This window comes from Cynara cardunculus, unplaced genomic scaffold (assembly GCF_001531365.2).
Source record: "Cynara cardunculus var. scolymus isolate 2C unplaced genomic scaffold, CcrdV1 Un_Scaffold_5858, whole genome shotgun sequence".
Classification (NCBI taxonomy): Eukaryota; Viridiplantae; Streptophyta; class Magnoliopsida; order Asterales; family Asteraceae; genus Cynara; species Cynara cardunculus.
Genome location: NW_020202633.1, coordinates 18,499 through 31,289, shown reverse-complemented (window position 1 = coordinate 31,289; position 12,791 = coordinate 18,499). Strand labels below are relative to the sequence as shown.

The window sequence follows — 12,791 nt, the reverse complement described above, 5'->3', positions numbered from 1 at the left end:
AACATACCAGTGAACAAAAGCACGTTTCGCATACATGAGGTCAAACTTGTGGTCAATGCGGGAGAACACCTCTGCCACACTGGTTGAGTTAGAGATCATGCAAACCGCCCTTTGTACCTTAGCCAGGTCCCCTCCAGGCACAACCGTTGGCGGCTGGTAGTTGATACCACACTTGAACCCAGTTGGGCACCAGTCCACAAACTGGATGGTTCTCTTGGTCTTGATTGTGGCAACTGCAGCATTCACATCCTTGGGGACAACATCACCATGGTACATGAGACAACAAGCCATGTACTTCCCGTGTCGAGGATCACATTTGGCCATCATGGACGAGGGCTCAAAAGCACTGTTAGTGATATCGGCTACAGATAGTTGCTCGTGATAAGCCTTCTCGGCTGAGATCACAGGCGCATACGAAGAAAGCATGAAGTGGATTATGGGGTATGGAACCAAGTTGGTCTGGAATTCAGTCACATCCACATTTAAGGCACCGTCGAACCTCAAAGATGCAGTCAATGATGAGATAACCTGAGATACAAGGCGATTAAGGTTGGTATAGGTGGGACGCTCAATGTCAAGAGATCGCAAGCAGATGTCATAAATAGCTTCATTGTCAAGAAGAATGGCGACATCAGTGTGCTCCAAGAGGGAGTGAGTAGAGAGCACACTGTTGTAAGGCTCAACAAAGTTTTATTAAGCAATCGGGGCTAAGGATGAACACCTGAAGATGATGCTGCGCCAAAACGTCTAAGTCTAGAAGAAGACCAGCCGCTGTCCTAAGTCGACCAAGTATGGATAACCAGAGCCTTTGTGAAGTGGAGCAGAGCCTCTGTGAAGTACGCCAGAGCCTCTGTGGTCAAGCTGAACCAGAGCCTCTGTGATGTGTTCCAGAGCCTCTGTGGTCAATACCAGAGTCTCTGGTTGTATTAACAGAGGCTCTGTAACAACAGAGCCTCTGTAGTCGTCTATCCTCTAGTCTATCATCTGGTTCTTTAAGACGACTATCTTCAGAGTCCTAATCTGGATAAGGCTAATCCTATTCTGGATTAGGCTAATCTTATTTAGATTATCATGTTTGCTGCCTATAAATAGAGGTGTTCAGGTAGAGAAAATAGAAGTGAGAGCAAATAAAGAATTCCTTGTAAACATAGATTCAGATCACATGAGAGTCGATTAGAGTTCTTGAGAGTTTGTAATTTCCATTCAATAAAGAAAGTTGCGCTGTTTTTCTATTTCATCTTCTTCATCTACAAACTTCTCTTGATTCCCTTTATTTAAATTGTTTCTACTGTCAGATCTGGGATAATAACATACCTCTAGAAAAGCAACATAAAACCCTGTCCAAATAACAAGAAACTTCAAGAAAACCAATCCAACAGTCCTAATGACACCACAAAAGCAAGTCCATTATATTTAGACAAAGCAAGTCCATACATATCTGGATGAAAAAACCATGAATAAAGATATGTTGACAAGAGCATGTTATAGAAGCTTCTGTTTGGTGCATTAGCTTCCGTTTCTTACCTTGACAATATTTGGATCGGTTTGAGACATTGCTTCTTTCGCACTTGAGCAAATAGATCACCAACTGAAATGGAAATATAAATGAAGAAACAGATGTGTGCGTGTGTATATAAGATGAAAATGGAATGAAATCATCATATATGGAAAACTCAGTTTCAAATAAGATGAAATGGAAGCAGAAATGAAATGGAAACATAAATGAACCAAGCCTGCTCAAATGAAATGGAAACAGATGTGTGTGTGTATATATAAGATGAAAATGGAATGAAATCATCCTATATGGAAAACTCAGTTGCAAATAAGATGAAATGGAAACATACCATTTGTATTGCTAACAGTCATATGAGGATAACTACAAATAATCATCTGATTCTACTTGGCATCCTTTGAAAAGTGTCTGTATTTGGGTTTTAGTTTCTTACACAAAAGTGAAATTATGAAACAGTTTACTTGCAGCAGTCACAGTTCATATAGAATCCATTCAGCTAAATGGCCTGTAGTATGGCTAGTTTTCAAGTGGAACATGTGTCATGCAAATTTGAAATTTGAAACCAAAATGCCAAGAAACTACCACTTTCTTCTCCTCTTTATATCTTGAGATTCAACACAACTTTGTACTTTCTTATGGATATTCATAAAAACACAATCTTTCCCAAGACATCAAGAGATGGTTTAATATCAAGAGCAAAGCAGAAAATTTCCCTGTTGATTATTTCAGTTCTGGAGGTGATTTTTTTCATCATTTAAATCTTATTTTTTGTATTTTTTTAGGAAACATCAATTGCGTTGTTGTTTGCTTTATTTCTGTATCAATGACTATATGCTTCTGTACATATCACATTTGGAATCTCTACTTTTTTCCTCTCGAGATCTGTTCTTTGTTCTCTATTCCTTTTTGTGGGTTCTTGAATTAATCTCGAATTTCAATGGAATTTAAAATTAAAATCGCCATTTTTCCAGCTTTAATAGAAGCTTTCTTGATGGGTTTTCCATTATTGTAGGTGGAGATGAAGAATGGAGGAACAATTTCCATGAAAGAGATTCAAAAATTGTGTTCTTTTCTACATTTTTCAATCTAAAATTTCATTAAAAAGGTGTTCATTTTTGGCCTTCAGAACTCCATCTAAACACATAGAGACATAAATGAAGAGATTCAAATAACATTCAAGAAGAAAAGCAAACCATATTGATAGCCACAACAAAGAGATGTAAAAGAGGATTCTTACCTCTAATTTGTAAATAGCCTTGACTTCCTTCATCGATCGTTAAACCAGAAAGAAGAAAGAAAGTTAAAATCTCATCAGAAGTGTTTGCAGAAATCAAAATTGAAGTAGAGCATACCAAAAAGAAGACCATACCTCCAAATTCCAGGGTTTTGAAGAACCTGTGAAATTAAATCAATAGGGAGGAGGGAGCTATATGTATCAATGAGGTTGTGATACATCAAATCCCTTTGATACATGAAATTGGTTCTCTGATCGAGGTCATACATACATACCACCATTGTTATGTCAAACGAGGTCTGTGAAGAAGAAAGCATCTGCTTTCTAACCCAAAATGTTGCTGGTCGCAGAGAAAGTATACAGAAGAGCAGAGGTAGGAGACAGAAGATGAAGAAACCGGAAGAAGAAAGCGGCCCTGGGTAATTTTTGGTGTTTGAAACCATTGCATAAACAACTTGTACATTATGCATAATAGTTTGTAATTAAGAGTTTTTTGAATTTTTTGCATAAAATGGTTGTAACTTATGCTTAAGGACTTGTATTTAAGATAATGACCTAAATGCTTATATATGTAGTATAGATGAACAAGTAAGAACCTGATATCAATACCTTATACATCTCAAGCCAACACTTTTCGCTTGCAAATAATACATCAAATCCCAACAGGTTTATACTAATCAAATTATTATAATGTCACTTTTTTAAACCTTTCAAATAAAATAAGGTTTATTCAAAGTTTCAGGCCAAACTTGCTATCTGCTTCTCAATAACATCTACTCTATGATTTCCAATAAGAACTTTGATCCTAAATTTTTAAATCATAAAGAAATAAAGATTCCAGATCACGGTAATCTTAAAGGATATAATAGTAAGAGTTATATTACATAATACACACACAAATGCCATGGGTATTGTGATCTCATTTTTTACTCCAATTCCCAAGTCGCTTATTGTCCTTTGTGAAACTTCCACTGAACCTTAACGTGCTACTTGTCCTTAAGTAAAAGAGAAAAAAAATAATGAAAAAGAAACCTAAAAAAAAAGACAAAGGCAAATACTTACAGAAGGTGTTGGATATTCGTCTAGCATGGATGATGTACAACTTCCCTACTTGATCTCCGTAGTGTCGTCTGTTAATCAGTAGGACTTTTAGGGCTAGTGTTTATGGAAATGATTGTGTATATCCCTCCCTCAAACTTATCCTATACTACAAAAGGGTTTGATGCAAAAAATCTCATTGATTCACTTATGAGTAATCGACAATACTTGCGACCCATTTATTTGGAATATATTTTTCTTTTTAGACAAATGAGTTTACAATTTTTGTCTTCCAATTTTTTGATGACTTTCACTTTTTTTTTCCTTTTTTTTTGCATACCTTCCAATTTTTCAAAGGTATATTTTTTTTAACACCTCATTCCACACATTGCATGTAACATATACTTCATATATAATAAATACATGTTTGAACATTACATTGGTCCCTTAGTACGAGAATCTACCAGTACAAAATATAATTCTTGCATTACACCAATTTCATCTATCAAAACTATACATATCATCAGCCATTCTTCATTCAGGTAAACATATAGGGAAATTATCACATTTTCCCTTTTCCCTTACCTTCTGCACTTACTGCAATAAATGTTTAAAAATCACAAAAATGAGGGTTAGACCGAAAGGTCTAGTGAGTCACCCTATTTATGTCATTGCAGAGTGAAAATCACCAAAACTTTTAACTAAAACAACTTTTCATATATATAATGCAAATATATGAACAAGTTAAGAACATAGTACCAATACCTTTCACTTTCCAAGCCAAATTCTCTGCTTTGCAAACAATACATCAAATCCAAAATAGATTTGTACTAACCAGATTATCATGATGCCACTTTTAAACCTTTCAAATCAAATAAGGTTTATTCAAAGTTTCAGGACAAACCTAGTATCTTCTCCTCAATAATATCCAGACTATGAATTCCAATAAGAACCCTGATCCTAAACCTTTAAGTCACAAAGAAATAAAGATTTTAGACCACAGTAATCTTAAAGGATATAATAGTAAGAGTTATATTACATAACACACATACAAATGCCACCTTTATATCCAAATGTACACCTCTCCTTGATATGCCACCCTTATCCCATGGTACACCTGTCCTTGATATGCGACCCTTATTTCCCCATCAAAATATTTCATAAAACAATTCCATATATAATAGACCGCAGTCAATGGAATAATATCAATTCAAAAATCAAAATTCCCCATTTCTTTTTAATAGATCAATATAACAATAAGTCAAAGTACAATCCGGTCAAACCTTGACCGGATTACTAATCCGGACAACCTTTTATATTACGTCCGATTTAGTATTTAGTTTGAATTATCAACACTTTGTCCGGATTACCAATCCGGACAACACTATTTGTGTTTTGTTCGATTTAACAATCCGGTCAACCCATAGTCGTATTCATACTTCTCCAATTAAAACTCATAACATGATTCAAAGTTAATAAATCGCTCATCACTTAAACCGGATAACATATTTTGATCGATTTAACTTTAAACTGGTTAAGACATATCCGGTTTAAGCCTAATCCGCTCAACCCTTGTCCGATTTAAGATTATATCATTTAACACCTCAGGCGGTTTAGCATTAAACCGCTCATGCCTTGATCGATTTAAGCTAAACCCGCTCACCCTTTGCATGGTTTAACTTAAAATTGCTCAACACTTGACCGAGTAAAACTTAACACAGGTATAAAGCTTTTTAAGACATAATTCAATATATATACAATTCAGAAGGTTTAAACAATTTAACCACTCACCTTATGAATTTTCTTAGAAATCAGATGAATCCTTCTTCAAAATAAGCAATCCGGACAATGCTTCTCTCAAATCACTCTCAAGTTCAAAATGTGGCAAGAAGCTTTATTTGAAAACATTACTTCCTATTTATACCCTTTCTAAAAACTGCATGGCGGCTAAACCGCCCCCAACCATGCATCTAAACATGCATGAATCCAACCATGTATATATATATATATATATATACATGCATACATATTCATCACCTTATGCATGCATTAATTACATCTTCACATATATTAACTCATGCATGCATATTTAAATCATGCCTATTTTACATACATAAATCTCATACATGCATTCACATTATGCATATAAATCGCATACTCGCATGATCAATTGTAACAATATATCATGCATTCACGTAACCTTATATCACATAGTCATATATTAATTACCTCGGGTGATAACCAGGATTCGGTTATCACATTTTTAACACATTCCCCCCCAAACATTAATTGAACAATGTCCTCATTGTATGGAAAGGGATCAAAAGAAGCGGTTCGGATTAGGTTCAACGGAAAAGTGTTTAGGCTTAAAAAAATGAAAGGCGGGACTACTTCTTTTTAACGTAAACACTACTAAAAATCAAACAAGGATGTTGTACCTATAAATAAAAGTGGAACTAGACAAACGAAAAGAATTTCCAACACCAAGTCATAATATATAACCCAAAAATATGACAAATTCGTGAGTAACACACAAAAGACGGATTAAAAGTGTATCAAAATGTACCCAAATATGATAACCAAAAAAAATGTTCAAGAGGTAGTGATGAAAAATGAAGGATTTAACCATTTTCTTCGAACCTTCTCACTTTGGGTAAACAACAGGCTGATCTGCTTCCTCGGAGGCATGATTATCTGGAACAGGGACTGTAGGAGCAGCAGCGGAAGGAACATCATCAGAGGGTGCATTAACAACTGAAGGTGCATCAATAGGAGGTGCATCCATAGGTTTGGTAGCAACAGGAGGCGAGACACATCGAACCTGTGGAGGGTACAGACCACCAGGGAACCACGGTAACTGGGCCGCTAGAAGCAAGTATTGACGGCCATGGGTCTTTTGAGTAGAGTTAGTAGCATCCAAAATCAAAAGAAATCATCATTTTCCAAAAGTTTCTTTTTCTTTTCTCTTTTTTTTCTTTTTTTTCTTTTTTTAAAGAGAAATAAATATTACAAAACAACTCCCGCCGAAACATAAAATAATCCACACTGTGGGTACTAAGTGCCCACAAAATGAGCATACCTACAAAACACAAACACAGAGTAAAAGGGACAGAAATATATACACTATATACAACAACTGATTTGATAAAATCAGAAAGTTTTTTGGCTTGGATCTTGCATTCCTTCTAAAAAGAAAGTTTGACCCAATGCCCATTCACTTTAAAAACACTATTATCATGTGGGTTCAAAAGATCTATTGTTCCAAATTTTCCCACCTCAACAATAGTGAAAGGTCCCGACCATCTTGACTTAAGATTTACGGGAAAAAGCTTTAATCGATAATTAAAGAGAAGAACTTTTTGACCTTTTTCAAAAATTCGCTGATTAATCCTACGATCATGTTACGCTTTTGTCTTTTCTTTATATTACTTGGCATTCTCGTAGGCTTGATACATCCATTCTTCCAACTCATTGAGTTGAAAATTTCTTTTCTCTCTCGAATAATTTGCATTTAAATTGAGTTCTTTAATTGCCCAAAATGCCTTATATTCTAATTCTAACGGGAGGTGACAGGCTTTTCCAAAAACTAGTTGATACGGAGACATGCCCAAAGGAGTTTTCAAGGCGATTCGGTAAGCCCATAATGCATCATCCAACTTGAGTGATCAATCCTTACGGTTTTGTTTGACAAGTTTCTCTAAAATATTTTTAATCGTCAAGACAATTTGTTTGCGGATAATAAGTTGTGGCAACTCTATGTTGGATGTTGTATTTGCTAAGAATGGCACTTAGAATTTTGTTTATGAAATGAGTCCCTTCATCGCTTATCAAGGCTCGGGGAGTTCCAAAACGAAGAAAAATGTTTTTATGCAAAAATTCCACTACTGATTTGGCATCATTTCATGGGCAAGCCTTAGCCTCAACCCACTTTAAGACATAATCAACCACAATTAAAATGTATTGATTATTGAAAGACATGGGAAATGGTCCCATGAAATCAATACCCCTAACGTCGAAAATTCAACTCTAAAATATTGTTTAAGGGCATCTCATTTCGTTGGGACAAATTTCTCATTCATTGGCATTGGTCACAACTTTTCAGAAATTCAAAAGCATCTTTAAATCAGAAACTGTCTGACAGCATTGCTCAAAAGCATAAGGCTTTAGACGAAGAGAAGAAATTATTTGCGCTTGAAAAGAGAAATACTTCAAAGAAATATGATGCTATAGCTAAAGAGCTTGCTAAAAAGAAAAAGTTTCTCGACATTGCTTCTGAAAATGAGAAGAGCAGCTCAGATGAAGAGAGAAGAGAGTTTGACAATCAGAAGAAGAAATTTGAGAAGCTGATGAGGGAGTTAGAAGGTAAACTCCTGGGACTTCAAGAAAATTGTCTGATCTGAAGACAGAACTTGAAACTGAACTGAAAATGAGAACTGAACTCAAAGATAAGTTTGATTTAGTTGCTGATGAACGAGACCAACTTTTAAAGAAAGTCAAAGACTTTTCTTGTTCTCAAAGCTCAACTGGTTCTCCTTCACAGTGTAAAACCAACTTTATTGATTGTTCCAAATCTAACAATCATTCAAGCAGTCCTAAATCAACTGTTTCTAAGAACTATTCTCGTTCTTCTAATTAGTACTATCAAGGGTATATCATTGGATCATCCAATTCTCATTCTAAGTTTAAAAGCATTTGGGTTAATAAGTCTGAATCTATTTCGTCTCGAAACTCTATTGTTACTAACAATAATCTTCCTTGTTTTGTGAGATCTACTACGGATCTGATTAATCTTAGCAAGAGAAGAATCATGTGCTCCACATGCAAGAAAAATGATTTTGTGAACAGGAAAAAGTACAACAGCTGGATTGGAGACAACAGATTTCAAAACAGTTGGAAAGGTTATAACAGGTATGATCAAAATAATAATTGGTTTGGATCTTATTATGTATATAATCATCCTGTTAAAAGAGAAAAAAAGAAAATATTTAACAAAAATAGAAGGTTTGGTAGTTATAACATCCCATAACCTGATACTAACAAAGAAGGACCCAAGTTCATTTGGGTACCAAAATCTGTTTGATTTTATTTTGCAGGTGCGTCATTAATGCGCTAATAAGAGAATCATGCTTATGATGCAGTAATTCAGGGGGAGTTGCATACTGTCCAAATGAGGCTTCTGAACAACACAGTTCAGGACTCGTGCTTTAATGTTTATGGTTTCTGAATACTCAGTTCAGGACCCGTGCTAAAAATGTTTCCATTTTTTTTTCTTTTCAGCTGAATCTAAACATTTTTTTAAATCTATTTTCTAAGGGGGGTGCCTAGAAAGTTTTGAATAAATGTTTTTTCGGAAAGTGGATTTTTTTTTGTGACAACGAGTACTTTTTCTGAACAGTTATTTCCTAATATTTTACTTGTGTAATTTCTCATCAATCATAACTGCAATACTTGTTTCAGCTATTCTTCAAACTGTTATTATCACGTCTTGTAACACCCCACATCATACGTTGCATGTAACATATACACGAAACACATGTTTGTATACCAAATAGGTCCCTTAGTACAAGAATATACCAGTACAAAATACATGGTCCAAAATTTCCAAATACAAGTCCTGCACTAATCCAATTTCATCTAAAAAAACTATACATGTCATCAGCCATTCTTCATGCAAATAAACATAAAGGGAAATTATCACATTATCCCTTTTCCTTTACCTTCTGCACTTCCTGCAATACATATTTAAAATCACAAAACGAGGGTTAGACCAAAAGGTCTAGTGAGTTATGTTATTGCAGGGCGAAAATCACCAAAACTTTTATGTACAACAACTTTTCATATATATAACAAATATAGGAACAAGTAAGAACATAATACCAATACATTTCACATTTCAAGCTAATAATCTCTGTTTGTAAACAATACATCAAATCCAAACAGGTTTATACTAATCAAATTATCACAATGCCACTTTTAAACCTTTTAAATCAAGTAAGGTTTATTCAAAGTTTCTGGCCAAACCTGGTATCTTCTCCTCAATAACATCCAGACTATGATTTTCAATAAGAACCCTGATCCTAAACCTTTAAGTCACAAAGAAATAAAATTCCAGGCCATGTTAATCTTAAAGGATATAATAGTAAGAGTTATATTACATAACACACACACAAATGCCACCCTTATATCCAAATATATACCTCTCCTTGATATGTCACCCTTATCCCATGGTACACCTCTCCTTGATATGCCACCCTTATTTCCCCATCAAAATATTTCATAAAACAATTCCATTTAGAATAGACCGAAGTCAATGGAATTATTATTCGTCAAATTCATTTTGTCAAAATTCTCATTTATTGTTTCAAAAGAATCATGTCTTGACAAAATAACAAGTAATCCGGTAAACCTTTTCTGGATAACAAATCCGGACAACACTTCACGTAGCTTGTCCGATTTAACACTTGGCTTAAATCACAATACCTTGTCCGGATAACAAATCCGAACAACACTATACATGATCATCCGATTTAACATTCCACATGTTATGTCTGATTTAAAATAAACCGGTCACCTCATAGTCGTATTCCTACTTCTCTGTTTGAAACACTTAATCATAAAATCAAGGTTCATAAATCGCTCAATCTTTAAACCGGTTAAAATTGTCCGGTTTAAAACTAAGTCGCTTAACACTTGAGCGGTTTATACTTAAATGGCTTACACCTTGTCCGGTTTAAGACTAAACCAGTTGATATATAATCAGCGATTTAGTCTTAACCCGCTCACGTTTTGTCCGGTTTATATCTAAATCGCATAGCACTTGTCCGATTTAAACCAAGATCGGACAACACCCAAATGGTTTTAAACTTCAAACCAGATAAGAAGTCTGTTAGGACCTGTAAACTCAGTTTTGATATCAATCAAATACTCTGGATGATCTTTAAGACAGTCAAAGTGCAGCGGAAACAATATAAGAACAAACAGAGTAAGAATCAAGAACACACAGTATATGACAATGATAAACACGAGAGAATAGCTTCAAAGGTTTTTCAATTGAATTGAAAATAAGACGATTACTATACGGGAAGCACACTGAATTACAAAGGCCTAGCTGCTATTTATACTAGTTCCTAACGGCTTTTCTGACATGACCTAGACGTGTGAAATGATCCAWGYCGTCCAAATAAAGTCGATTACAAACATAGTCACGTGAGAAGCACATGCAGCTAACTACCTAAGAAAAACAGTAAGAAGAGGTTTTCCACGGAAGATGAACGGCAGACCCTCTGTGAGACATCCCAGAGGCTCTGCTGCATATGACTTGTAAGCTCTTGATAACAGAGGACCATTTTCCAGAAACACTGTGAGAGACAACAGAGGTTCTGTCAATCTTGACATGTACGATCAAACAGCTTCTGTTGCTGGTCCTCTGTTGTCCTCTGTAGAAGTAACCCTTCTGTCAACACTTGCAGAAATTGTTAGATCCCATAGTGCAAAATGTAAAAAGTAATGAAAAACAATAAGTGATGAAGAACCAGAAGACCGATGAAGACATCAAGGCAGAAAAGACTAAGTCTAGATCGATGGAAAGACTAACCAGAGCATCGATGGAAAGACCAACCATCGAACCRATGGACCAAGTACAACCAGCGGATCGATGGATGATGCGATGGAAAGTATATTCATTGACACGATGGACAGACTAACACTTAGAAGATTTTATAAGTATTCATCCAAGCATATATTGAAGACTTGAAGATAAGGATGAAAGCGCCATATCAATAATGACAGCTGGAGATGACGAATCAATAGCTGGAATTATAGTTTTATCTTGTAAATAGTGATTATCCATGTCAAAGATAAACATTATTAGTTAGCTAGAATATTTGCTAGAAAATAGCAATAGTTAGTTATCTTATCTTTAGCTAACTAGTATAAATAGATGACTAGGTCTATTGTAAAAAGTGCGCATACGTGAGAAGTCCTCTTTGTGTTTTACGTTTTATTATCAATAAAGTAAAACTTTTGAAGCTCAAACTGTTCTTTAATATTCATATATTATTTTTGAGTCTTCTTAACTTTCTTCGTAAAATCATTATAATTTGGTTATTCATAACTAGATTATAAGTGTTATTGAGAGATCTGGGATCAACAATTGGTATCAGAGCCTATTGATTGATTATCCAATCAAACGATCATTCAAAACTCTCAATATTTTAATCTTCTCTTTCTTCAAAAAAAATTTCTTTTCTTCTCCAAATCTTTTCAATGGCCAACTGGAATTCTGCCTACAATGTTGGCTCTCTCACAAAACCACCAACTCTTCAACGTGAGGAKTATCCTCAATGGAAGATAAGAATGGTAAATTTTATGGAGGGGATGGACAGGAATCTCCTGCGATCCATACAGGAGGGTCCTTACATCCCTCAAACTCTTGCTCCAAGAGTTCCAGCAATAAGAAAAAGGTATCCATTGGAGGACCTCTTGCTCTAGCTGCCAATGAAGTTGAGAAATCAAGGATTCCTGCCAAAGAACACAAGAAGAAAGGCAAGAAAGCTTTRTTGGTCGAATCAGAATCTGAAGAGGAAACTACTAATTCAGATGATGACATTAAAGCGTTCGCCAAATCATTGGCTTTGATTACAAGACAATTTCAGAAGAAGTTTATCAGAAAACCCTACGACCAAAAAGAGTTCAGAAGGGAAAAGCTCCAGTCTTCCTATGATAGAAAGCCATCTAAATTCTATAAGAGGAACAAAAGAAGAGGTGAAAGAGAAGAAAGGGACGATAGAAGAGAGGAGAGAAGAGAAGAGAGGAGAGAAGAACGAAGAGAGGACAAGGAAGGAAGGAAAAATGACCTTCGATGCTTCAGATGCGGAAAGCTTGGTCATTTTTCAAAGGAATGYAAARGACGCTTGATCAAGGACGCAGACTACTACAAGAACAAATACAAGTATAACTCACGAGAGCGAAGCTTGATGGCCGAAAAAGAAAACTGGGTGTCCGATT

At 35.3% G+C, this 12,791-nt stretch overlaps 1 pseudogene; it reads right to left on the bottom strand.

The window, feature by feature from the left end:
- Positions 1 to 6: 6 nt before the first annotated feature.
- LOC112504516 lies at positions 7 to 6,570 on the bottom strand (annotated as a pseudogene).
- Positions 6,571 to 12,791: the final 6,221 nt, after the last annotated feature.